We start from the raw sequence: 27924 nt of genomic DNA on the forward strand, positions 1-27924 counted from the left end.
TGGAACAAGTAGTGGTTTGAGCATTGGAGTGAATGGTGCTGACTTTGATTTATGTCTTGTGCTTGATGATGAACAATTCTTAGTGATGATTTTCCTGCTCTTTTACTGATTAGAAAGACTGTCTCCTAGGCAAATTGTTTGGTGGCAAATAAGTGTCCTCTATTATGGCTTTTCTTTCAGCTGCAATGTCAGCAGGGTCACTTGCAAGATCTGCTTTTTCTACTTGAATGTCAGTTTTCATGGGACTTGTAGGAAAGCAGCTACCTCTAACAAAACAGGCTGAAATTGGTCAGGGGACTCAAACGTTCCCAGCTGCAGAGAACATAATCTACATAAAACTTTCAGTGACTATGACTGGAGCTGATACGTCCTGATGAAAGTTCTTTCATATGGATTTGCATCTTGTGTCCTCTCCTCCCATGCCAGAGCTTCCACTATTCCAGTTTCTGTGTGGCCGTGTGCTGCCAGCTGGGCAGGGCTATAGAGCTGCTCTGGCCATTGTGGGCATGTGCTGCCTGTCTGGAGGGTCACAGGCACTGAGTGGTGAGGTTATGGCAGTGCTTTCTTGATATAAAGGAAGAATTCAGTTTAATTTTGTTTTTCAATTCCAGGGAGAAAAGTTTCTGTCCTTAATTCTCTGTTAAGCTATATTTAAATAGTAAAAGGAAGGGATAGTTAGCAGAAGCTTGGTTTAGTAATGTTAGAAAGGACCTTGTGTAACCTGTCAAGAAAGTAATCATTAAAGCACAGGAATCCAATGGAGGATGAACTGGACCAGCAGCTGGGCTGACATGGCCTCAACTGGAGTAAAAAGGTGCACCTGATTAGGTGCAGGCCTGTGGTTCCTGTGAATGGCTGTAAAACTGCCAGGTTAATTCCTGAAAGTTTGTGTCCTCTTTCTCTTCCTTGTTTTCTTCGTCCCTAAAACAGGCAAAGAAGTGCCAATGTATTTCTCAGGAGAAGTATTCAGCTTTGCAAAATGATTGAGATCCTTGGTTACAGTAAGCTTTGAAATTTGATCTCAAGATTTAGGATGGTGGGTTTTGTCTTGGCTGCATTAACAAAGATGTTTGTGGTATTACTGCAGTAGCAGTAACAATGAAAAGGTTAAAATACATTTACTAAGATTTGATTTCTCCCAGCTTCACCCATCAACTTTTTCTTCCTTGCAGTATTGAATTACATTGTGATCATAGAGGTCAGCGATGGCATTTAAGATGTTAATGAATAAATAGTAATCAATTAATCTGTCCCATTTCATCCAAAAGAATGGCTGTGTCCTGATGGACACTCAGCTGGCATACCAAAGCTGTGAAGGGCAGAGTCTGTGCTGCCAGTAGCGTGCTAGGAAAATCCTCTCTAGCAGCAGTGCTGCTGACTCATGCTTTACAACCCTGGAACATTCCCTGAAAGGCTGGGGGTGCAGATTAACTTCCTTTCCCCATCCTGGTCAGGGGACAATTCATCCCATTATTTGCCACCAAGTGAAGCCTTTGATAGTTATGCACTGCTGCTGTTATCACTGACCTTTTATGGGGTGCATTAGCGTGGAGCTTGCGAGAAATCACGGGCAATTTATTTTAATACCTTGGGTGTCAGTCAGTGCTAAATCACAGAAGCTATTTACATTTATTTTCTGAGTCATCCCAGTTCTTGTGATAAGGTGATTTTTTCAGTGTATATGGTTAGTAAACTGCTATTATCTCTACTTTTTCTTATTTGGTGTGTATATTTTGATTAAAAATGCAAACGTATACCTTAATTGGCTAAAAGAAAATGACACATGTAAGGAGGTGCCTTTCTTTGCCTTTTCATTGTCAAGGGGAAGGGGTTTCATGAGTGCTGGAGAGAGGAGTAGAGAGCAGTGGTGGAAATATCGAGGTGTGTATTAAGTGACAGGATAAAAGTCCCTGTAGCATCCAGTTGCCTCTGTCTCTGTGGTTCCCAAGTTGCTTCCTTCCACATGCCCAAAGGGACCTGAGCACTCTGCTGCTCCTCACCACGGTAGCATTTGATACTGAGAAGCTTGATCTTCTGGTAGAATTCTTAGCCCTGAATTTGTCTGGGGAGAGGAAGATATATGGGACAGCTCTGGGGACTTGCACATCCTCAAACATTTATTTCAGGTGTTTGAAGTACAGATGTGGAAACAAGGTCACGACACATCTCTGTGGAAAGTTCCTTGACAAATCACTGCCAACTGCAAGCACAGGCAGCACAGTCCAAGCATGGGTAGTACAGCAGAGAGGAGATTCTGCTGATCTGGTATCTCATTTTTGCTCTGGAGAAAGCCCCTGGTTCTTCCTGCTCTGTAGTGCCAGGAGCAGTGTTCACGTGCCTGTACATCCCTGTGCAGCTGGACTGTAGTGTTGGTCAGGATGCTCTCAGGCCCCACGTGAGCTTCTGGCAGCACTGCACAGGCCAGGGAGATGCCTCAGGTTTTAACTTTTCTATTTTTCAGATTCTGTGCTGCTTTAGTGTGTAGTTCTGATCTGCATGTTAGGGGATGGTGAGCTCTCTTCACAGAGCAGGGAGACAAAACAATTCCTTCCCTAGCTGGGGACCAAGGACAAATGATCCAAATCTCAGGCCCAAGAGCATCAACAACATGGAATGAAGAGAGGAAAACAACAAGGATGGGACTTCATAAGCTAAAGCCATAATTGGGCAATTAACTCCAATATGCAAATGGACCAGAACTTATAAAATTGAGAGACCTCATGACCGCTCGTCCATTTTGGTTCATTTTGGCTGTAGCCCTGGCTGGGCTCTTGTGCTGCCCAAGGTGCATCCATTGAGGCCTTTTAATAAATCCCTGTTTTATTCTTTGACTCTGTCTGGCCTCTGTTCTAGGTCAGCCTTGACGTGGCATCAAGGGACTGCTGCTCTCTTGCAACTCTGTTCTACACCTTCTCTGAGCATTGGCAGGGGCTTTATTGGCATTTCTGAGGTGATAATTTGCGGTATAAGGTATCAGTGGAGTTGATTTGGAGTCTCACAGGCTTAGAAGTCTCTCTTGCTGGGGTGGATTTTCTACACTCGCATCCCCCTCACCCCCCCTGTTTTTTAAACTACTTGAGGCTGAGGTATCATGGAGAAAGGGCAGGAGAAGTGGACACCACAGGGCTGTAACGACATAGAGATGAACCAGGCTCTGCCTTTGCACAGTCTAAAAATCAGCCTGCCCTGTTGGGCTTCAGCACTGCAGTCATAGTCTACCTGAAGTTGTCTCTGGCGAAGGGAGAAATCCACTAATATTTCATAATTTAGGACAGCCCTATCTGCTTTAGGATTTCCATAGTTGAACAGTTTAACTGAGATCTTTTGAAGGGTGGATTTACTTGCATTGATCCAAACCCCTTCTCAGTGCTTTTTAGTGGGATTATGGTGGCCTGGTGGATGAATTGTCATTAGACTCCTCCATGCTGGCAATGGGGTGTAAACCAAGTTTGTGATGAATCAAGATGGCTGATACCTGTATTGATAAATGCATGTTAAATCTGGGTTTAGTTGCTGCTGCATTTCAGTGTATGCCAGCCAGTCTGTGTTGCCAGGCTTCATCCTGGAGCTATAGCCAGGTGGAATCCTGGCCACCTACAGAGGTGCTCAGCCCCTCTCATGGTCAGCTGTCCAGTGGGGACAGACCCCTGACCCAATGACATTCTGCTCCAGTGGCTTCCCCAGGCTTCTGGCAAAGTCCAGTGTAGTCTGACTGTTGATCCTGTGTCTTTTTGAAATGTATAGGGAATTGGAAATACACATATTTCACCTTTCAGTGAAACAATGTGTAGTTGAATGTGCAGTGATACTTACTCTGCTAGAGCCAGTGTGCAGCTCCTATGTGTATCTCTGGATCTCTAAATGGCAGGACAACATTTGAGTAATCTTTTCTTGGGTTTAGCAAAATGATGATAAAACTGAAGGAACATTAGAAGCCAAAGAATGAGTCAAGATGGTGCTGATATATATATTTTAAAATACACGTAATAGAAATTAGAGCTATGGATTTGAGAACCTCAGTAATGTGCTGAATGCCCTTAGAAAAGACAGAAAGCTAAGCTTCAAAATTCTGTGATCCCCCCATATCCCACAGTCCTATGCATGTACAGAAAGGGCCAGCCTCTCTTTCCAGAACCCACTGGGCTCCACAGAGATTTGTGCTCAGCACCTGTTGCTGTGGGCTCGCTGTACTCAGAGCTGCTCCTGATGTCCCTCTGGAACAGAAGCTTGGTTCCTTCTTGGGTGGATGTGCAGTGCCCAGGAGAATTGCGTCCTCTTCTTGGACAGTTGCCACGAAGTATGGCTGCAGTGCAGCTAAGCATATTAACAATCTCCAAAGTAAGAATTGATGCCATTATCTGTAGTGGTGGTGTTACGTAATAAGAGCAGCAGTACTTGTAAGGTCAGAGTGAGGCACGGGCAGAACTGCTCACTGCGACAACCTTCCCTGAAAGAACTGCCCTTGAGGCTCTAAATGAATGAGCTCACTCTCAGGTTCCTGGTGTTTAGTGTCCATTAGTAAACATGGCTTTCAGCAAACACTTGTGGAAGTCATTATGGAAAGGTAAATTCAAGACTAATGTATTCAACTACTAAGAGGAGTTTTACAATTGTATACTAGCTGGTGTGTAAAATCTTTAAATACCCCTGTGTGTGTAACAAGGGGGAAACTTGAGCACTTCAGTGATGAATTACAGAACAAAAGAGATGGAAACTATGCTCCATGACACAAGTAAGGCATCCATGCAGCTCATAGTTTGCAAACCATAAATAACTCCTTGAAAGAGCTCACTAAAGAATAAAAATCCCCGAAGAAACAAAATCAAAAGAGAAGAAAACAAACAAAACAAAGGCAGAGTTCTCTGTGGTTGCCTGGCACTGTCGTCTGAACTGATGCACATTTCTTGGTTCCCATTAATTTGCTGTGTCCCCTAAGTGTTGTGTTTTGCAACTCTAGCAGTGGGTGGGTAGGTGTAAGAGCAGAGTAGTCAGAGATTTTGATCTTCATAAACCTGTTGGTTCAATGTGGTGGGATGGCCCTTAGTTCATGGAACTGGCTAGGTTGGATTCTTGGGAGTGTCTGAGTGGGCATATTGTTATTGTGGTGAAGTCCTGTTATTTTCAGTGTTGTTGTCCTGCAACTTTTACCTCAGAACGATATTTACAGATCGAGCAAAGCCTTGAGCCTACCTTTTCTTATGTGCTGTCATGTCTCATTTTGTGTGTCTGTAGGAAACACAACATGTTTAATCTTACTTAGCATATTGAATGGACGGAGCCAGAGCAGAAGGGAGTGTTGAATCTAACAGTTCCTGCTCCCAGGCATTTGTGCTTGGCAGCCCAGGTGCAGGTCAGACGGCTCTGCACAGCTGTATTGCTGTGGTTTGCCTGCACAAGTTGGACGTGGATGTCTTTAGGCAGGAGGGTCTGCAATGACCAGAGAAATGCCTCCTGACTCTGCTGTGCCCGTGCTGGTGGTGGAGTTCACCACATGTGGTGGCCACATCTGTGCCTTTTGCTGAAGGTCATATTAGTTTTTTCTTCTCTCAGTTGTAGAGAGATCTGTGCAGGAAAAAGTCCTCTAACTGCTGCTGCTGTGCTTGAAAAAGGGCACTTGGAACCGTAGGGCTGTTCTCATATCCTTTATAGGCAACTTGGCAGATGATTGTGGTTCTGCTTCAGAGATGTCTCCAGCACCAAAGCCACCTGTGGTTCTGCTTCAGACACGTCTTGAGCACCAGAGCCACCTCAGTTACCTTTTGGCAGCTGTGCTACAAAATACTTCTTGGCTGTGCAACTCAAAACTTTTTTGTTGTTATTGTTCTTGATATGTTAAAGGTTAATCCAAGCCCAGCAGGCCAAACATAAGTATTCAGCCATGGTGAATGGCTTTGAAAAATATTTGTGGTTTCCCCCCTAAAATACCAATCTCTCATTAACAGTGGAGAAAAGTAGTGAGATGTACAAAAGGGGACAGAGTCAAATCGTTGCATCTGTGTCCACATGTTCACTTACATTTTGTTTGAGTTTGCACTTTCTGGAGCTCTCTTTATTACAGATAACCCTTGTAATAACACTGTTGTGACCTACAAAATTCCTTTCTGCAGTATCCAAATGGGCATGAGAAATACCAAAACAAACTCTTCTATCTAATATCCATGAAGGAGTGCTGGAGTTAAAAATATTTTTATGAGATCTGTTGCAGTAAAGTACCATGGACAGACTAATTCCTGGAACAAATAAACTTCTTCCTGTAACCAAATGTGTGTATATATGTGTATAATCAAATACAGTATAGAAATGTATATAAAACCATGGTGTCGGGAGGGGAAGAAAATAGTGTATCTTCTTTCAGTCACCCAGAATTTCACTCAGTTTATAAAACCCCAGTGTTTGGGATGTTTTAGGGTAGGGTTTTTTTAAAACTTTCTACATCTGTCAGAGGGGAGATGATTGTTTCTGTCTTGTCAGACAGGTTATTTAGGTGTTCTGAAATATTGTTACTGAGCTAATTTTAACAACTACTCTTACTGGGCCTAGAGTAGCAGCTATGGAATTGACTGTTGACTTGAAAAACCTTAGACAATGCTTGCAGTGAAGGATAATCTCAGATGTGAGCATCTTTTTTCCACACTTATTTCTGTTTGAATAGTTTACTGAATGTAATGAAAGGCCTAAGTTGATAATGTGCATTCTGTCAAACATATGTTACCACCTGTTATGAACAGGTTTAAACACAGAAGAGCAAAGAAAGATAAGTCTCTGTGTAAAAAATGGAAAGAACTTTGAAGGTTCAAAATACTCCCAAAATCGAGATTTAAACCAAACAAGATTAAATGTTGATGCCAAAAATGGATATATTTTTATTTAATAGTAAGAGAGGCAAAGAGAAGAGAAAAGTTAGAAAAAAGCCCAAATTACTTTAAAGAGCATAGGTTATATGGTTACTTAAAAAAGCATAGGGATAGGTCATCACCACACTGTACTTTGCACCAGTTTTGCCTTCCTTTTTATGGGCCTCTCATAAAAGTAGGCAGGCTACTCACAGTCCAATACAATTTGTAGTTTTCAGGTGTTAAAGAGTGATTGTGATAGGCAGACATAATGGCAAAACACTTTTTGAAGCCTTTCAGGTGTTAAGCAGTCATAATGACAAAGCACTTTTTGGAGCTTGTATTTTATTATTAGGCTCTTACACCACCTTTGGATTCATGTTATGATGCTAATATGCTTTCTTGCAGTTCAGCTCCTTTCTCCTTAAATCAGTAGAAAGAAATAGTTGTATAATAAACCATGCCGTGAGAAAGTCATATATTATGACAAAGCTTAAAAAGGGTTTTGAGGATTTCCAGCCATGAGTGTTGATGAGAACTGAACTCATTTTCATTTCCCAGCAATCCTGTTGGCAGAGATCGTTGGGTATCTATAGAGATGCAGTAGTGCAAGGTGTCAGTGAGGTGGGAAGCAGGGACCCTCAGCTCCTGCAGGAAGCTGCTGGCCCTGTCTGAAATGCTGACTGGAAGGGCTGTGGCTGATGGGCTGCCTGCCAGCACAAGGACAGTGGCACTGTCTCTGCAGGTTTGCTGTAGGAAGGTTAAGCCTATGGATTGAAGTAATCCTTACAATATTAAAAGCCCCAGTCTTGTAGTGTCTGATGGGGAAGGGCCTGTCAGACAGCACAGAAATTTGCTGAGATATCTCTGATGGAGTTTCTCTCGCCAGCCTCTCCAGTGTGTTCCCTGCAGTTTTTTGGTTATCTCTGGCTGTTTGTTTGTCAGCAGCAGCTTTTGCTTTTGGTAAAATGCTCCCCCACAGCAGAAATTGGCCTTGGATCTGAGCTCCTTGGCTGCTTAGTGGAATTAAGTCTTTCACTGATCCACATCATTCAATATTCACTGCAGCCCACTGGCTCTGGCTACCCCAGCTGACATTGGTTTCCTGGTCCTTTTGCCCTGCATCTGTCACTAATTCTGGATGTGCAGAAAGTTGAAATGGGCTTTTTTATTTGGTGCTCTGCTGTCCATGGCAGCTTGTCTCAGAACCCCAGTGAAACGCTGGGCTTGCCAGGCTGCCTGCCACGTTTCCAGCACAATGTGCCCCTGCCTTTCCCAGAGCTGGGCTGCTTTGTCCCTGGGTCTGAAGCATGTGTTTGCAAGGCACAGGGCCGTAGCTAATCACTGCTGGGCAGGAGCATCTGTCCCAGGCTCTGCTCATGTTGTGCTTGATGGAGAGAATGGGTGAATTGCTAAATGAAAGCATGGAAGGAAACCCCATGACCTCTGCACCTGTTTTAGGTTAGAGGGCTCCATGGGACAAGAGCCAGCCTTTGAGTCAGCATGTCTGGAGCTGGGCTGGGCATAGGAAAACTACTTATCTGTTTAAATAGACTTGATGGCCATTGTGTGGCTGCCATCTGTCCTATTTCACACACGGTAACTTTGTTTTATTATCATCTTTAACCATGTCTTACTAGGTCTCTAAACTGCTGGTCAGCTGCATTCGTTGTTGAATAAAGAGGCTGCCACTTTTTTAAACAGAAAATAATCTTACTACAATAGTGGTAAATGAGCCTTTCCCCCTTGTTTTGGTGTGAGTGCCTTTCTGCACAACAAATGTGATTTATAGCAGGGACCTCACTGCAGCGTTTATCATCCTGATTAATCGCAGCACTTTAATAGGGCCCTTTGCTTTAAACAGAAGACAGTGGCCATCTAAACAACAGCTGGAGCATTAAGTATTGAAAGCCAAAATACATGTAATGATTAAATTTTTTATATTAGGAGGGGGGAAAAAAAAGGCAGGATTTCAAAGAGAATGAGTGTTGGATGTAGAGGATGATTCGGGGAACGCTGTAAAAAGTTTGTTAGCAAGAGTTAAGAGGTTTGAAGGAGTTTTCAGGTGGGCTAACAGTAATAAAAATGTAATGGCAAATGTGTGATGCCCTGTAAACATGGTTTGTTGTGCCAGTTCAAATCATCTAAACTTGTCAAACTTGTGTGTGTTTGTGTGCAGTCAGCTCTTAAAGGCTTGTCTGCATGCAAAACCTGTGCCATTTCACCCATAGGTGTGTTAAGGGGCTGTGGGTAGTTAAACAAGTGTGCACTTTGTTGTATGCCCAAGAAAGACTGAAGTTTTCTCTGGGACCACATCCCTTCTCAGTCAATCTGGCTCTTAGGTCTGTGGAGATTTTGGTGTTACATGACACCTATCTGGTATCATATCACTTGGGTATGATGGTTTGTGTGGTTTCAGATTTGACACAACGAGTTCCCTTTTGGGAGAGAACTCACTCCCTGGCAAAGGGGTGGGGACTGGAAGTGGTGTTCAAATACTCAGCAACCGCTGCCTTCACATGACAGCATTCAGGATGGAAGCAGATGCTTTCTGTGAGGACATATCCATGTTGCCACTGTGTCTCTTCAGCTGGTAGCTGTCATTGCTCTGTGCCCAGCTGTAAACCAGCTTGGGATGGACTTCTGAAATCACCTCTGGGGTCCTGAACACTTTTGGTGTAACAGAATGATCCTTCTGACCCCACTTTTCTGAAACCATCTCTGGGGTCCTAAACACTCCTGCTGTAACAGAATGATCCTTCTGACCACCCTTTTCTTATTGGTGGGGGAACCCAGGACTGCATAAAGCAGATTCTCCCCCTTTTCTCTCTGTGTTACTTGTGAGAAGTGTGTGGTACTGCCAAGAGAACATGGTTCAAAGCCTGCTGAAACTCAGGTGAAAACTTTTATCACCTTCAGTGGGTTTTGGATTGGTCCCCCAAGGCCCTTCTTTGATCAGTAAAGAGAGTGCATGGGGCAAATCGAGGTACTGACAAGAGAAGGGCTGCTCTTGCTGTGGAGGTGTTTTCTGCTGAGGTTTGCAGGTGAGGACAATGGCCCTTAGGGGTCCCTCCCACTGCTGAGGGAAGGAGAGGCAGGCTGTCTGCAGGGCACAAGGCAGCTGGGGAGGAAGGCACGTCGGATGGCAGCTCAAACAACATGCAGAGTGACTTGTACAAAGTGGAGCTTAGATGGCGTGACCTGCTTGACTTAGACACCACTTCACCTCAGCTGCAGTCAGTCTTCTTCAGGGAGAAGATGGAGTAAACATGCATTTTTTAACAGGTGACAGGTGAGATAAAGATGAGGAAAGTTAATTGGAATTGTCACTGCAGAGCCTTTTGCCAGAGGCTGGCATTATGCTGAAAAGTGACATTAATAATGTTGGCAGGATGGGACAATCTATTGTTTAATATTAACAACTAAAATTCACCTTCTAGTTATTCACTTAAATTGAGGTGGGAGAGCTTTGGCTTGCTTTAGTTTCCAAACTGCCATTTCCTCTAAAGTGCTCATGGCTGCCACAGATGATACTTTAATACAACCCTTACATCTGAGAAGCTCTCAGCATTTTGCTGGAGATGTCTGTTCCTTGGTTGATCATCTTCAGTGGAGTAAATTAGTATAAGGATCCATACATTATTATTAGCCAAGGTATAGCTAAGGTGCAGTTGGGTGTGAATGTAGAGGTGTTTGAATGCGTGCTCTATGTATACAAATTAAGGTATTTTAAGTCACATATTTACATCTTTATAACGAATACTTAGTAATTGTGATGGCCTTGGCTGAATGTTAAAGGTAAAATGGGGGGGTGGGGGGGGGAAATACCAAAAAGGCCCTTTAAAATAAATTGTTACTTACAAATGTTTTAATAGCAATACATAGCTGTATGGCTCAACCTAAAACTTAAATTTACACTGAAATACTTTCATTGCTCTACTCAAACAAATTTGTATGGTTTTATTGAGTGGTTGCAAATGGTACATTAAAGCATATACAGTCAAAATGGTGTGGACTTTGGGGATGGTTTTTAGCTCCCTTTTGTGTGTTTCAGTATTTCCTAATGTGTTAGAAATCATTATTTGCCATTTGGGCACCTTTTCAGCTGTTGGGGGAAGGCTGAAAATTGGTACAAGTTTTGAGCTCATGGCATTTGTAGGGCAGGCCACAGTGAATATCTCCCCTCTCGCTTTCTTGTGAGCTTCTTTAGCTGTTGCTACTTGAGGATGCTTTCCTGTTAAATTGCCTGTGTACTTTTGGAGAGGATTTTCCATGAGTTGGTACTTCTAATGATCCATAGAAAAGAGTAATGTTATGGGAAAGACTTCTAGTGGGGATGGTTGTCTCATTTTCGGAGGTGAAGCCGTAGTTGGCCTTTAAATGCAGTCACTGTTTGTGTGCATGTGTGCTGCAGTAGGAATTAGGCTTTTTGTGCCCTGGTGGCTTTTAGCTTGTCACCTCTGGAAACCAAAACACATGCTAGTCCTCACCATGCAAGATTTTGCCTCTTGTGGTATAGTTCAATTTTTAGTTCCAGTAATAAAATATCTTTCGCAAGTTTTTTTTATTGTTATTTTCTGTAACTGGCAACATTAGGGTGGATTGTTTGTTTATTTTAACTAGTTACCTTATTTTTCCTAGGAATAACAAGATTGGAACAAGTAATTCACAACATGCAGTTTATCCAAAATAATAGTTCCCCTCTTCCAACCCCTCAAGGCATCTAAGCACCCATTAGTCTCTTAGCATTAAATACCCCTGTGGACTAGTGTTAGCAAGTCATGGGGTTCTTCATAGGCTGTTAAGAACTGAAAAGAGCTGAAACAAATTTATTACAAGTGTATTACACTTGTATTTATTACATATAAATACAGTAAATTGTTTTATACTATTATTTTACATTTTATTTTTACTTTTTTTTCTCTTTTTTTTTCCCCTTTACATTTTCTATCATTATATTACAGTGTATTTATTACATAAAAATACAGTAAATTGTTTTGGGGTATTATTTTCCTGCTTTAAACCATTACCTTCATACCAAGAATGTGCTCGCTCTTTATTTTGGCATTTCTTCATTTCACTTTTTTTGAGCTTTGGGCTAATTGGTTAAATCCTCTTGATCTTTCCAAGCTGTTCTGGTGAAGTGATGAGTAAAATATACCATCTCCTATATGCATCTGAATTGAAAATACCCTGGCTACCTTTACAGAGCAGGCCACTGAGATACTGGAATATGGCAAAATTTTATGCACTAGTTACTGATACGTAAGGGGTTGTTTTCACCCAACTGTGCAGTTGCCAAGCAGAGGTTGTGTGACAGCAGGAGGATGTAGCCTAATTGAGGCAAATTGATTATTTATTTTGTGACACTGAGCACGTATACTGGGTTACAGGGGATTAATTCTGTCTTTGGTTTCACAGACTTTATGGCCCCACAGTCACACGTGTTCAGGATGAATTGTGTCCATATTTGCTTCTGGTGGAGCCTGTTGCTGGGACACCATATGTCCCTACAGAATTCAGACACACATTTTAGGTGATGTTATATTGGTGGCAGCTTCTCCTATCAAGTGTCTTTTTTTATTCCCTGACTGAAGAGCACCATGCTGCAGTTCTGCCTTTATAAGTCAGACTACACATGGTATGAAGCCTTTGAACTTCTCTGTCTCAGCCTTGATTCTTGTTTCCCAATATCCCCATCATTAAACTGGGATGTGGCACAGCTTGGAGAACATGCCTGCGGGCTCTTTGGGCAAAAGAGGAAGACTCTAGGTTCCCTCAAGCAATTCTGGGTTAACACCACCATGGCTGGGATCTTGCATAAAATACCATGACAGTCAATAAGGAGAGCAAAATACAGATTAAAAAAAATATGCTCAGCCAAGAGGCAATTCATTTCAAAAACTGTTTTAATTAGTTTGTAGGGGTGAGCTACTTCACATGGCATATGTTTTCTGGGAAATGGTCCAGCTCAGTATTAAGAGACTAAAAGAAAATTGGCACTAAACATATGTGGATGCAAGGGGCTTGAAGGAATGAAACCTTAACAAAGGCCAATACTGTCTGATTTACCTCAAGGAGGGTCAGTTCAGATGCCTTTTAGTTTCCAGGAATACTGACAGTTCTGTTGTCTTAAACAAGTATTGTATTGGTGATCAAATTTTGAGTTCCACCTAAACTAGCTTATGCTTTAAGGTCACATTCTCATCTGATAGAGTCTAGAGTTGGGCCATTTAGGTCACTGTGCCTGTTTTGAGCCGAGCCAGGTCTGGTAACAATATACCTCTTTAGGACAGAGCACTGGCCAGGTGAGCATAGAGAAATGCAAGTGATAGGTGTAGTTGTATTGATGGGGTACAGTTGTATTCTTCTATATCCAGTGATGTCATCACTGCATAGGGAATCAGCCTTTCTTTGGAAGCTCAGACCCAGTCCTGTTCCCGTAGTCTTAGAGCATCTTCCCCAAAACACACTTAGAGCTGAGGAGACCATCTCCCAAAGGAGGGAATGTGTGCAGGGTGTATGTCTCCATCCTCATCCAGCAGGAAAGAGAACATACCATGCCATGGCCAGTCCCATGAGGCAGTAGGTGTGCTTTCTCTTTGGTGGAGAAGGTGCTGTTCAGCGAAATGCCCTAGTGTGTGCCCAGGAAAGGTGGAATAAGGAGTGGCTGTCCATTTGTAATAGGTAACTGAGCAAGGTTTTCATTTCTTGCACACCTCTAGTTTGGCTGTTCCCTCCTTTAATCTCCAGTCAATGTTTCCTGATCAAAATGGAGCTGAGGAGTGTCCTTCAGCATCTGAAAAGAGATGTGGAAGGAGGAGATGGACAAAGCTCCCTGCCACTCCATTGCTCATTTCCTGTTTTCTTGTATTTCCCCAATTCCTACAAAAACCCAGAGAAATCTGTTTCTTAATGCCTTAGAATAAGAAGCAGCAAAGCACTGGGATTTCTTAGTTTGCATCCAAAATACCATGTCTTCTAATCATCTCAGAGCAGCAGACATGAAAGCTCCTTCCAGAGACATGTCACAAAGGTCACACGTTTTCCTTTGAATAATGAGCGGTGCTTTTAAAGGAGCTTAAGATAAACTTCAGGCCTATGGCCCATATGATGTATTTACTGCATATAAAGACTGCAGCCCTTAGCTAAGCAGGAGCAGTGATTCTGTCCCTAGAGCTTGGATTGAAACTCCAAAAATCTTGCATGTGCTTTCCTGGTGTACCATAGAGCCTGTGCATGTTTTTAGGCAAGGCCTTTTATCTTACTTAGCCTCAATTTATAATCTTTTTAAAAATGGGCACAATAGCACAGTACAACACAGTTTTAAACTATTTTTGAAAATGATTCCACATAAAATACTCAAAAATCAGAGGCGGGGAGCAGGCAAGAGTGGAACAGCTGGGGAATGGGAATCAGGTTATGGAAGAACAAACACAGATAACTCTCCTGTTGTGTAACTTGCATCTGAACATATTCTGCACTGATGCTGAAGGACAAGTTGATTATTACAGAGAGACTCTTCGTCATAAATACAGGTACATAAGAACAACTGGGTCTTCCTTTTCTCTCTTTTGTTTGTCTGTATTTGGTTATAAACTGTTCAAGGATCAATGCCTTTTCTCAGTATGGGCACTGCCTACTTTAAGGGGTGCCACTGTCAGCTGCAGCCTACATGTGTTAAGGATGTTCTTGGCATTTGGGTATAAACTGGAACTAAGTAGAATCAGATCCTCCAATGTTGTTGGTGTGTGCTCTGCTGATCAGAACCATGGAATCACAGACTATTTGGGTTGGAAGGGACCTTCAAGAGAAGAAGAGAGTAAGTTCCAGCCCCCTCTGCTGTGGGCAGGGACATCTTCTGCTAGACCAGGTTGCTCCAAGTCCTGTCCAGCCTGGACTTGAACTCTTCCAGGGATGGGGCATCAATAATGCCCCTAGACAGCTCATTCCAGTGCCTCACCACCCTCCCAATAAAGAATTCTTTCCTAATATCCAATCTAAACCTCTTCTCTGTTAGTGTGAAGCGATTCCCCCTTTTCTGTCACTCGATGCTCTTACAGATAGTCTTTCTTATTGGCTTCTTTCAGGTACTGCAATTAGGTCATCCCAAAGCCTTCTCTTTTCAAGGCTGAACAATCCCAATTCTTTCAGCCTTTCCTCACAGGAGAGGTGCTCCAGCCCTCTAATCAACTTAGTGTCCCTCCTCTGGACTTGCTCCAACATTTTAGAGCTGATAGAGCTCTGGGATACAGAACTCAGAGGCAGTCTGCTGAAAAAAGTCTTTGAGGCCCTGTGGTTGAAAGGAAAACCTTTTTCTCAGGGTTCGGGTGCCTCAGTCCCTGGTCCTGAGGTACAAAAAGACAGCTAGAAACAGGTGGGTTGGTTTGGCTGCATAAGTGAGATGGGGCTCAGTCTGCACAGGGCTGTATGAGCTGACTCCAGCAGTGGTTCTCCAGCACTGCAGTTCTCTGTGCTCTCAGCAAAGGCAAATCCGTGGCTGTAGTATCTGGCAGCCACTGCCTGGCTAATTTGTTGCTGGGATCTGGTGGTACTTTCATGTGTGCAGGAAAAACTGCTTCCTTCAGCTCTGGGAGCGTAAGGAGCTTTCTGCCTTTGCACAGCAGCCATGGAAGTTTGCTGTTCCTCTTGGCTGAGAAGGTTTGCATGCATCACACACCTTGCTTATGTTTCTCTAGCACAGAAGTTTGCCCTCAGCAGAGCTCAGTGCCTGACAGGTGCTCACCCAGGATCAATCCCTGAACTTGGGACCAAGAACTGCAAGTTGTCACATCCTCCTGCATGTGATGTAAAGGGCAGGACAGTTCTGGAGCTGAAAGTAAAACCTTTTCTTCTGGCTTCATGTTAGGCAGTGGGATCATCCTCTTCTTCTAGGAGGAGATCTATTATGTCTTTACGTTTATGGAAATAATTTTTGAGCTATAGGGTGGGATTGTAAAAAGTTAATAGCCTCAAAATAGAAAGCATGGATTTTGTTAGCAAATTCATCAGTGCTGAAATTGAGATTCTTCTTATTGTGTTTTTCATTGCTGTCCACAAATGTTTTTAAACAGCTTTTTACTTTAACAGCAATGTAATGTTGTCTGCAGATCTTGGAAACCATTTTCAAGTGTGTGAATTGAAAGTGTGGATTTGGAATGTTAAGAAAATATCTCCCAGGAGGGCAGAATTGCTGGCCTCTGTATAACTGAGTTTTCTTTTAAGTCTTCCCACTACGTGTGACTCATCATTGTGCTAAAGTATCCCAAATCCTTTGTTACAGAAGGTTGCAGCTCTTGTGCTCAAATGGGTCAGTAATCTTTGATTTCAGGCACTTTTCTTAATCTTTATTAAGGTATTTCTTAACAGAGCATAGTGTTTTAAGAAAGCTCTTATGTGATTTTGAGTAATGGCCTTCTGCTTTCAAAGACCCACAAGTTTTACATGCTGGCTCTAAAAAAGAGGCAAGTTTGCTATGTGAATTAGGGAATAGAATGCTTATTTTGAAAATTGTTCCAACAGGTGTTAATGGCTTTGCTGTGATGCATAAAGTCCATAATCTTAAGGTCAAAACACTATTTTTGACTCGTTCTGTCTTCATAAAAGTGTTGCAGTCAGTGTTGGCTTTTGTTGGAGAAAGCATGGCACTGTGAGTTACTGATGCAGCCTGGTGCTGGTAATCTCCAGCAAGTGAAGTATCTTGCAAATCATTTCCCAAGATTGGTCCACTTAGGGTAAAGCATTGTTATTTTAATGCATTTTGATGCATGTGGTGCTGAGAGAGAACAGTAATTTTCTTGATGGGGATTTAATTTCAGAAAGTTTGGGATCTGTATTTGTCCAGCTTTTCTTGTTGGCTTCCACTTGCTAGCTGTTTTCAGTTCCACCACACAGTTCTTTTGGGAGAGCAAGTAAGACACCTTCATGTTTTCTATTGTGTTACCCCATGTTTTCTCATCTCCTTAGCATTGCCTGCTTGCTTAATCAAAAACAAATTCAAGTATAGTAGTGGAACACACTTTAGAACTGCTGATAAATGAAGGGAATTAGCAGAGAAAGGGTGATAGAAAATTAGGAGGAGGAGCATTTTGTGAGCATTTTGGCTGGCAATATAATCTGTGCCTCCTGCAGTGCTAGCTGTCATTATTCCAGGTGAGTTTGTCTGATTTTGAGCCCTCAAGGTACTCAGGAAGCTCCACACAGCTTCTGGCTTATAACAAAAGTAGTTATGAGTTTGTATTATTTTTTAAGTATGTGGGGGGAAAAAGCACGACAGTTCCTCCTGAACTCACAGTATAGTGGTTTTCCACTTCTGGCAGCTTCTAGTTATTTTAAACTTTGTGAAAGATGTGGGGTATTTTATTAAAGTAAACAAAGCTATGTGAAATGAGTGCTCTAAAAGAAAAACACTCCTATTTTTCTAAAACCCTAAACTTCAATGGGGACACAGAAGTGTGTATTCTTTATGGGCACTCAGCTTGACCTCAGCTATTTCTTAGTAACATACATCCTGCTGAATTGGGCTTTTATGAGTTACAGCTTAAGATATTAAATATAGAACATTTGGTTTCCCAGGAACTAATACAATTTTCAAATAAACAAGAGTTTTGAATATATATACTGGGGAGAGTCCTTACAGCAAACTCTTCTCCCAGGTGAAAGCTGGTCAGTTTATTCTGTCTTATCTCTGGAGAAAGTAGAAAGGCCTTGTTTCCCACAATTAGGTTTGGAGTTGACACTGAAGTAGGAATTTGAGCTTAATGGAGTCTATCCACTCAAACAGTTCTTCTAACAGGAAAAAAAAAAAACCCAAACCCAAAACCTGTGTGTAAAATGTGAACTTTTTTTGGGGAAAGAATTAGTTTCAAAAATTTCCTATTCCTGAAAATTCCTTCCCCTTTTTCTGATTTTAAAATGGGTTTTTTAGACATTTTGAAAATGGAAGAAAAAATTAATTCTGTTTGGAATAGCTCAAATTTCTGAAGGAAAACTCAAAGAAAAAACCCAAGTCAAACATAACTGAAACATTTCATTTGACCTAGTCTGAAATACTTAGGTTTTATTTGATATCTTGAGCTTGGATTGACAAAATATTTCTGAAACTGTATAGGACCTGGCAAGGCAATCTCTGCCAGCTCTGGGCATTGATGATCTACCCAGGGGATTCCTTCCTGGTTTAGTGCAGTAAGGAAACACCAGCTTGTGTTTCAAAAGCAGCCTGGCTGCTTTGCCTGGCTCCTGAGCCCAGCTGAAATCCTTCATGTTTCAGCAAAGCTCACTGGCTCACAGTGTGGGTATGGAATGGGATTCTGCTGCTGCTGGAGCTGAGAGGGTGCCCATAGTGTGAAGGGACCACTCCAACAGCCACCCATGTACCCAGCATATGGACAAGACCAGTCCATGGTTTTTTAAAAGTAAAAGAATCATGTAATTAATAAAAAATGTAATAGGAGGGAAAAAAGTTAACAGTCAAGTGGTTACAGGAAGACTTGTGTCTTCAGCTGTGTTTGTGGGCACATTGTTTTGTTCCAGCTCTGCTGCCTGCATTCTATGTGAAAAGAGCCCTGAAAATAAAGTAGGATTTCTTGTAAGAGCAGACAGGTGTTGGAAAATCCCAGCTCTACAGAGATGGGGCAGCTGAGAGGTATTTTAAAATATTTTATTCCATTATCTGTCTCGTAGAAGGGTAAGACGTAAGAGGTGTAAAACTCAACACCATTCTATCAGAAGCCACCCTATTTCCTGGTTACAATACCTTATAAATGTTTTTCAGCCCAGTAGCTTTTGCCACACAGTGCTGCTAATACTCCTAACACCAATCACCTATTATTTTACCACACGTGGTCTTGCTACAATGCATCTTTCACAGTTCTAGTTCTCCAAAATATCTGGTCTTTATGCAAGGCCATCTTTTGGAACTTGTTTCTGGTTCAATCTCTCTATCAACAATGTCATCTCTATGGCCTTCCTAAGTCAGCACCCTTATCTCAGAGTTTGCAAACAGATGTACAAGACTGTGTGAGCTGTGTTTAGAGAATCCTTTACAAATCCATTTCTCACATCAGGCAGAATGGATTAATGACAGGATGCACTTGCAAGTGCCCACAAGCCCCAAACCCAGCTGAGAAGGGTGGTGGATGCTCCAAGCCATGAGGCTGTGTTCCCAGACTCCTTGTCAATTGCATAAATGGAGGGTGACATACTTGCTGAGTATAATGGTGTAAACTTTGTGACTAGAAATTGTTTACAGAACTGTTTTGGAGAGAAGATTTGAGCCTGGCCTTTACAGCCTCTCAGGGAGCACCCACTGTCTGTTTTGAACCCTCTAGCCCATAGTGAAATTCTCTTTTATGGCATCCCTCTGCCCAATCCAAACATTCTATTTTCAGATTTATTACCTGCATGTAGTAAGATATCTTGCCTCAATACTTATCAGCAAAGCCCACCTTTATTCTAGTGCAAATAGACAAGGGCTTCCATGAAACTGGGACAGCAGGAAAAGAGGCTTTGCTACTATTTTCCTCGTGTCTTTGTTAGATACAAAAGTCAGAGCTTGAGGATTTTTTTAGGGAATCCAGGGGCTGAGGCTCTTAAGGATGGAGAGCTATCATACTGTAGTCTATTTGGACAATTTTCCTGCTGTCACACCTCTGTGGCTGACATGGCTGTGGCACTTGAGGGATGCATATCCCATAAGCATCAATCAGCTTTAGATGAAATGAAATTTGGTATTTCTTACCAAATGATGATAGGCAAATGTCACTTGAGTTTGCTGCTTTTAAGAGTTGAGCAAGGACAAGAGAGAAGACATGTGGAATGAAAAGACAATACTGAAGTGGGCAAGGCTGGATCTGGATGTGCTGGTGCCAGCCATCCTGTGTTCTGGGGGTGATAATGAGACTGCTGGTGGGTCCTGTTTCACAGTGGAAACATTTCTTCCTGGCTGATTCTGGTATCACATTGTCTCTGGCATGGAGCACTGCTTATTTGCATAAGTCATCAGCAGGTTACTAGTTTTTCCACAAAGCAGGATGCATGCTAAGAGGAATTTTAGGGCAGGTGGAGTCACTTCAGCAGTCTCTGGCCTGGGAGAGACACTCTGCTTCTGTGAGCATTGGCTTTGGTTGAGCAGAAAACCAAGTGATGCTGTTTCAGATGTACCTTGGATGTGCTGTGAGTGGTGGTGGGCATTTCTAGGGACTCTCAAGGAGCAGACCTTCAGGCAGGCCTGGAGGAAATGATGGTAGAGGACGTCTGGTAAATCCCCAACAAAGCAAGCAAAAAGCTTCCTGCTTTCAATTACTGAAAGACTCTGCTTTGCTTAATTTCCCTTCACCCTGTGACAGGTAACTTGTGCATTCTAGATTGCTAATGGAGATAAGTGGTTTAGAGGTGACTTCAGAAATAACATGTTTAAAGCCTCTGGGAGATTTTGCTCAGCAGCTGTGTTGTGTATAGGAAGTGCATGTATTACAGGAATATGTGTTAAATGGGCTTCTCAATATGATCCTGAGCAAAGCTCGTATCATCCTGTGGTTCTTTCCAAAACAGTGCCAGTAGTTCTTGCTTTCTGATCCTGTCTCATGCTTATTGGCATAAGACTTGCCCCAGCCCTGTCAGTAAGGCAAAAGGCTCCTGTGCTGTCCTTTGGAAAATGGTTGTTTCGTCTGCCTTGTCTGTTCACCTCCACCCCATGCATGGGCTGTAGCTGTGTTACAGTCCTGGATGCTGTAGGGAAAGGAAACACACCTTTAATTTTGGACAAGAGAGCCTGGAAGCCAAAGCAACACTGAGCTTAGCACAGAGCAGCATTTGCTGCTTTCCTTCTGTGGCGAGTGTCCGAGAGCTCCAGGAGGAGCGGCTCAGCAGCAGCTGAGAAGATGCCCTCGCTGAGGGCTGCTGAGTTGAAGCGTGTCCCTGGAGTGGGGCAGCATAGACCTGAGGCCAGTCTGTACTGTGTGCTCGTGCCAGGCTTGTCCAGATGTGCAGCATCCTGAAATCCATGCTTAGCAAAGCTGAAGTGGCTCTGGCCAGCTGTCAGTCTCATTGTGATGCTTTGTCGTGACACTTCATCCCATCTCTTCTTCTGTCCTCTCCTCCCTGCCTTTTTCCTCCCTCTGAATTACTGTGATGACTGAGGGAAAGACTCTTATACTTGCTGGTTTGCAGCAGCTTGGCTGCCAAGGTGTTTGTAAGGAGATGAAAGGCAGTGGCTGATTTTCTCTGTTGATTGTGTCTGTCACTCATGAGTGAAAGCCCTTTGCAATCTTGGCACATCCTGGCTTTATTTGTTGCGTGAGCTCTGCCTGGGAACAGCCTGATTTCAACACACACTCTTGGATTTGCATCCATGAGCTAACTCAGGGCTAGGGGTTTTTTAGAAAGTGCTATTAGTTTAAAGACAGGTTAAAAGCAGAGTTTAATAAGATGCATATAGCACAATATCTGTATTTTGAAGTAGGTTGTTCTTTTTTATTTGCTGTTCACTTAAAGAAAAAGAAAGAAATTGTAATAACTTTTTCCAATTTCTTAGTAGGTTTTTTTTATTGTCTTGGCTCTGAGAGGTAGGAGAAATGCAAAGTAAAGTCTCAAATTTAAAAGTCTTCAGCTTCCAATGGGAGCTCCTTTTTGTGATGCTAGGCCAAAGTATGAAACATATCAAACATATCTTCTTATGTGTGTGATATTGAGGTGAGGATGGCGTGTCCCTAACAGGTGGGAGATTTCTCAGTCCTGGATCTTAAATAAATAGTTTCTATTGGATACCAACTTGTGGGGTTGGTGGTTTCTGTTTCACTGAATGGCTGTTAGAGTCCCTGTCCAGAATCTCTAGTGAGCTTTTCCTCTCCAGCATGTGAAGTTACAGCTTGTGCCCATACAGCCGTTTCATGGGTGTCTGAAATAGCTGGGGCCTCCTAAAGTAAATGAAAAGACTGTAGTACATTGCTATCCAGCATCTTCATTGGCAGTGAGAGCTCTATGACAGCCTTTCTTCTTGAGGTAAGATCCTTCAGTGGTGGGAGATGGCTGATCTGTAGCCAAGGTGGATGACAAGAGGACTCTCTCTGCTTTGCTGACAAACGGAGAAAAAAAAAATAGGCCAGCAATCCATCTTGCAAGTCTCTTAAGCTATCATAAGGATTTATAGGAACTCATTATACAATAAATTATAGTTATAAAATAGCAGGTGGTACATCTTTCAGGCAGTATGTATTAAAATTCAACTTGACAAGACCAGGAAAACAGCCCCCAGACCTATCTTCAATAACTGCAGGGGAAGTAAGCTGTGGTTAAGAGAAGTGGAATGTTAATGACAGCTCTGTGCCAGTAAACACAACAAAATGCCTCAGTGGTAATTGTCATCAGAACGATTTCCTTCCCTGCTAGTTACAAAATCAGATAAACTATTAGAAACACCATTTGTAAAACCCAGACACCATATATTTCCATCAAATGTAGCAGTTGTTTCTGAGATTCCTGAAAAAAAAACCCTTGGGGTGCTAGCTGGGCTGCTGAATGCAAGCTGTGAAAATATTGGCATGCTCATTTTATCCTTTGCTATCCCTGTCCTTCTCTGTTTCCATTCTTTAATCCTTACTTAGTGGCAGCCACTAATGCAGCCAAGTTACTTCTGCGTCAAGAGGATCAGGGAACTGTTTCCTCTCAGGCCAAATGTGCTGACACTGCTAACCTTGATTTCTATAAATGATTGAACAGTGTCTCCTGTCTGCTGTGTATTTCAGGCTCCACTTAGCCAAGATTCTTGGATGCTGAGACAGCTTTTCGTCTTCCCTGTCTCTCCTACTCAGAGTCATGACCATGCCAGGCTTTGTCTCCTCTGCCTTCATGACTCTGAGCTGCTTAGACTGGCAGTATGTTTTTCCCTATGAAAACTTCCCAAACCCTTACTTCCGGGTCAAACCATGACAATAGACCTTTCTCATTTTGCAGGGTTTTAAAATTTTCTTTTAACTGTTGAAAGATTTGGTGTGGATGTTTTAGTGAAAATGAGTCACTAGACAAGCAATGGGAATTAAGTGTTGGGAGTAATCCATTTTAATGCAGATGCAGTGCAGTACTTTTTGGAATAAATAAATTTGTGATGGTACTATCAGCATTGCTTGTTCTTGAATAATTTAAGGCTTTTATAAATCAGCTTGATCAAAAGGGAACATGCTAAACTGGCTTTCAGAAGCAACCTGTTCCAGGAGTGAGGGAAGTACTAAGTTATGTGCTGCCCAAAGCCAGCTCAAACTGGTGGTGAAAATCTCAGTACAGGTTTTTCCTCAGTCACTGTGACTCTGGAGTCTTGACTGTCAAGTTGAGGCAACATCTACTGCAGTACTTCCTGAATTTCAGGCCACATCTACAGCCATGGTAAGCTGCTGGCTTCTGCTGATGGTCAGTGATGTACAGCAGCACAACCTGGCCTCTCCTTTGCCTCCTTTAGCTGACATGGTTTAAAGACATTTGCTCTCTGCATCAACCCTAGCTGAAATTCAGATATATTTGACCTTAATTTCCTAGCACTTTGGAAACTGAATAATAATAAATGTGTAGTGAATTCTGCCCTGCAGATAACCAGAATATGTTTTTTTGCATCCCTCTGAAGAATGTCTGTTATTTTAAGCCTCTGCTGCCAAGGGGAAAGCATAGGGTACACGGAAAGTAGGAAGGAGGAGGAGAGTGTGGAGTGTAAAAGGAAGAAGCTGTGGGAAAAGGTTTGGTGCTAATAGATTGGATCCATTTGCAGCAATATTGGGCAAAGCACTAAATGCTGAAAAGTAATTTGTGGCAATTTAGGCTTTTATCATAGCGTGTATGTTGCTCTTGAGGTATATATAGCAAAAGGCAGGCTCCCAGACTGAAGAGTTAATAACCTTAAATGTGCATTTCTGCAGGCAGATTGCTGAAGCTAATAGATATCTGTCTAGATATCTCTGCAACGCAGAGTCAGGGCCTCAGGTGGATGGGCTGACCCTTCAGGATAACAGCACAGCTCCTTTCTCAGGAGAACAAGTAGAACAGCTTAGGAAAAGAATGTACTTAGTCCTTACAATTTTCATTGCAGGTGATTCTGCAGAATATGTGTGTTGTTGGGTAGGTCATACAGAAGTATGTGAGCACACACAAACCCTCAAATGAGAAAGGAAAGCAGCTCCTGAAAAAGACAGATCTATTTTTTAAAATTAGTACAATGTATGAATTTATCAATCCTGTTGGTTTTAAGAGTTCTGTAAGAGAAGTAGGAGTAACTTTAATGAAGAATAATTACAAATACCTTGTGCATAAAATAGAACCTAAGTCCTCTGTTGTGCATGTGTATGTATATGCTCACTGGATTTTTCCTATCAGTTTTTGTAGGTAGAAGTAAAAGTGTTTACCAAAAAGAAGAAAAGGCAATCCCTACTGGATACAACAGAGGAAGTAGCACGCTTGATCCACAGACAAATGGCAGAGCCAGAATGAGCAGGTTTCCTTGACTGTTTGATGCTAGGTCACAGTGCATCCAGCCTAGAGCTGTCAGCCCTTTGTTAGTCTGCATCGACAGAGAATCTGTCTGATGTACTTCAGTGGAAGAAAATGTGTTGAATGCACTTACCAGGCTGTATTTGTGGATAAGACTTCAAGTTTTCTTCATTGTGATAAGCTCGCATGTCCTGACATGGGTTTCCATATCCAAGATGGACGATATTAATCACAGCTTCTCGTTAGGAGTGAAAAAACCAGCTCATCTGTTTTGTGCCTTGTCCCTTGTGGGAAGTGTCACTTGAAGCAGACAAAGTGCCATCCCCTGCCACCCTGGCTCTAGGGCATCAATAAACCAGCATGTCCCTTCATCTGAGCACAGAGCTTTTCTAAAAACACTGCCAGTTTCAGTTTCAAGTAATTCCTTATTGGGACAGGTTCTTCTGGATTTCTGTCTTAAGCAACAGGGTTTGGGAGAAATACAAACAAAAAGAAACCCTTCCTAATATATTCTGCACTGTGATTATTAGAATGTGCTTACAGGAAGTGGAAAACCCCATTGATATATCTGGTGCCACATTCTGACCTGGCGCTTAAATGTTAACTTCTTGCTTTTTGTTTAAATGCCCTAAACATGTAATTGTGGCCATCTCTGTGTGGGTGGGTGTCTCTTCTGTTCTCCAGCAGAAGAACCTTTGAATCATCTCATTTTCTTCCCTTCCCTCTTCCTCAGCAAGAGAGTGGAAATGGTGATAGCAGCCTGAACACAGCAAATTTGTGGGGCAGCAAAAATGCTGCCCATTTCTGGCATCTGTATTTTGATTGTCTGGTATTTTTGGTATTCTGCTGGTGGCTAAAATCACATTTATTGCAGTGAACTTTCGGCAGGCTACTGGGACACGTATTTAATGGTGGTAGAATAGATAATGAAAGTGCAAAGCCAAGTTTGTTTTTGGTAAAAATCTGACCATCTGGCATACAAGTAGCAGGTGTCTCCTTCCTTCTGTTAATGTCCCTGTAGAGTGCCTCTGTCTCCTTGCCCCTCCCCAGAGGAGTATTCCACCTCCTCTGGTTCTGGCTATGTGGCAGTGGTGGCCCATCAGAGGGCTGTTGGGATGCCACGTGCTCAATCCTCAACTGTCAAGAACATTGATCTTTCTGCTGAGCCAGGGAAAATTTAATTAGCTTATTTTAACATTCATCTTTGTCCTGTGGATTGGTGGAGTTGATGCTGGCTTGAGCCTGAGTTCCTCATAGCTCGTTTACTGTAACTAATTATTGCTTGTAAATGAGTGGTGCACTCAGCTGGCAACCTCTGCAGTAAGGTGGAATTTATTCAGTTTCAAATTTTTCATTTATTTGCTGTCAGAACCATATGAAACCTTCCCTCTTCCGGGCAGCAAAATCTTTCTGTTCTTTTGGATGTTAACTGGGCAAGCTGATGGAAAGCTGTAGTTAGCACAACCCCATGCCAGTGATGTGGTACAGCCAAGGTAACTAATTCAGAGACAAAGGATGATAGTCCAGGAAATAAAAAGAACCTGAACTGCTCTCTAGCTTAAGGTTAGTTGCCTTTGTGAGTATGCATTGTGATTCTCTCTGATTTCACACTTACCTCTTACTCCTCTTACTTTTTGTCATTACCCTAATTCGTTCTTTTTAATTTGGTTTAGTTATATGTTTCTTACTACTCTAGCTCCTGGCAATGCCTGACCTATTCTTGCTGAAGCTTTAAAACAGTGAACTCTCAAACAAAAGCATGATCTTGAGTCAGATACCCTATACAGGGAATTAATTTCTGAACAACTAAAGTAAAAAAATTTACAAGTGTCTTGGCCATGAGAAGCTGCAGCTTTAAATATATGTGACAGTACTAGCTGGCTTCATAATGCTTGGGGATACTCAAGGACATGTGGTGAGGAGATCCCTTTCACCCTGATGGGAGACACTTGGGTTTCTGTCTGCTGCTTGCACCTGGAATGATTTCCCCAGTGTCCTCTGGTCAAAGACCTAGAGAAAGGAGAGAGGATGGACGGTGGGGCATGCAGAAGCTGTTTCAGCAAGCTAACTACATTTACTGCCCAGGCATTTCTCTCTGATTAAAAGGGTCACAAAAAGGGCACTAACATCTGTGGTAACTTTTGTTACTTATCCCAGCTAAACTTAAGACCCTCTGCTACAACTTGGGCAAGAAAAACAGTTTAAAGAAGAAATCGTAGTAGTTCCCTGCCTTGGTATCTTCATCTGTTTTGAAGTGTCATACTGGGAAGTCAGTGAGGGACTCTTGCTCTTCTTCCATTACTTTCTGTGTATCTCAGGAACCATTTTCCTCCACTTTCCCCATTCCTGCTTGGGATTGCCCTGCAGTAGAGTCTCTGCATAGAGCAGCTCTGAGAGTTCTCCCAGTCTAGAGGGAGTCTGGCTGGAATTATGCTGTGCTCCATTTCTCTTCCCTGATGGACAGGTTTTTGGAGTCAGTGCCAGCTTTTTTTAGCGCTGGCCTGAGGAGTAAGCAGCTCCTTGGTGGTCCCAAAGCAGGCTGGACTAACAGGGAATCTCAATTAATGAATCTTGGGAAATAAAGCTGGGAGAAAAAGGCTCAGACAGAAATGTACACATAAGATGTAAGGACATTTTATAGTCCCTTACAATGTTGAGTTTATGCTAAATTTGCTGCATAGAAACTAGTGAGCATATTTTTCTGTTTCTTTGTAGGAACAGAGGGTTTCCCTTGTTTAACAGTCAGACTCAGCATCCCATCATCTGCTTACCCAGGTATGACCTTTTAACTTGTTTGCATAGTTGAACGAGCAGGCTGCTTCAACAAAATAAGAAGGCTTGAGAAAACTTCTCTAACTCCTGGAGAACGTAATTTTTCAGGGGCTACTTCCTGTTTTTGCAATACTCCTACTTTAAAAAAATAGGAGTGTTTTAAGTAGATTTTTTCCCAAAAACCTCCTGCATCTGATGGGAGCCACAGTATCCATTGTGAAAGCAGCTGTCTCACTTTTGGCTTAGCAAGAACCTGTTTAGAGCCCTGGGTGGAAAGGGCTTAAGATGGTGATGATACAAAGGCAGAGCATATGAGAGAGGTGACAGTGCTCCTGCACTCTGCTCTCCTTTGTCATATCCTGCTGCTGCACTGAGTTGTACCACAGAAGAGATGAGTGATTTGGCAGAGTAATCACAAGCACAATGATTCCAGATCTCCAGAATCAAAAATGATTGGGGTGGATCAAACAAATGCACTCTTTCTGCTTTTTTGAAAAGAGAAGACATTCAGGAGACTCCTGTTCAGAAGAATAAAAACAAGCATTAGAGAAAACATGTGTCATGTAGATGAGCAGAAACTTGTTTTGTCAGTATTTCTATATGCACGTGTGTTCATTCCAGTTTGATTTTCAAGTGAGCATAGTTGCTGTTTTCACAAGCATGAATTTAAAATGCTAAAGAAAAATACTGAACTCCAGCAAATGGAAACAGAGTTTGACTGGAAAACTACATCTGAAGTGTAAGGAAGAAATGTGGTGTGAGCAGGGTGGCAAAGTGCTGGAGCCTCTGCTGGTGTAACTTCATTTGGGCAGGATAGGGGGAAATACTGCCATTATTTTGGGGAGAAGTG

At 42.4% G+C, this 27924-nt stretch overlaps 1 protein-coding gene across 1 annotated transcript in view; it reads left to right on the forward strand.

Annotated features, from left to right (window-relative positions):
• The window catches only part of MAP2 (microtubule associated protein 2), a 226243-nt gene that overhangs the window by 98366 nt on the left and 99953 nt on the right, over positions 1 to 27924 (forward strand). Inside the window, exon 4 of the mRNA XM_041487718.1 lies at positions 27018 to 27077. The gene's annotated coding sequence lies outside the window, so the exon portion shown is untranslated. The remainder of the gene's footprint in view (positions 1 to 27017; positions 27078 to 27924) is intronic.

Source organism: Pyrgilauda ruficollis, unplaced genomic scaffold (assembly GCF_017590135.1).
Source record: "Pyrgilauda ruficollis isolate IOZ18807 unplaced genomic scaffold, ASM1759013v1 scaffold83, whole genome shotgun sequence".
Lineage (NCBI taxonomy): Eukaryota > Metazoa > Chordata > Aves > Passeriformes > Passeridae > Pyrgilauda > Pyrgilauda ruficollis.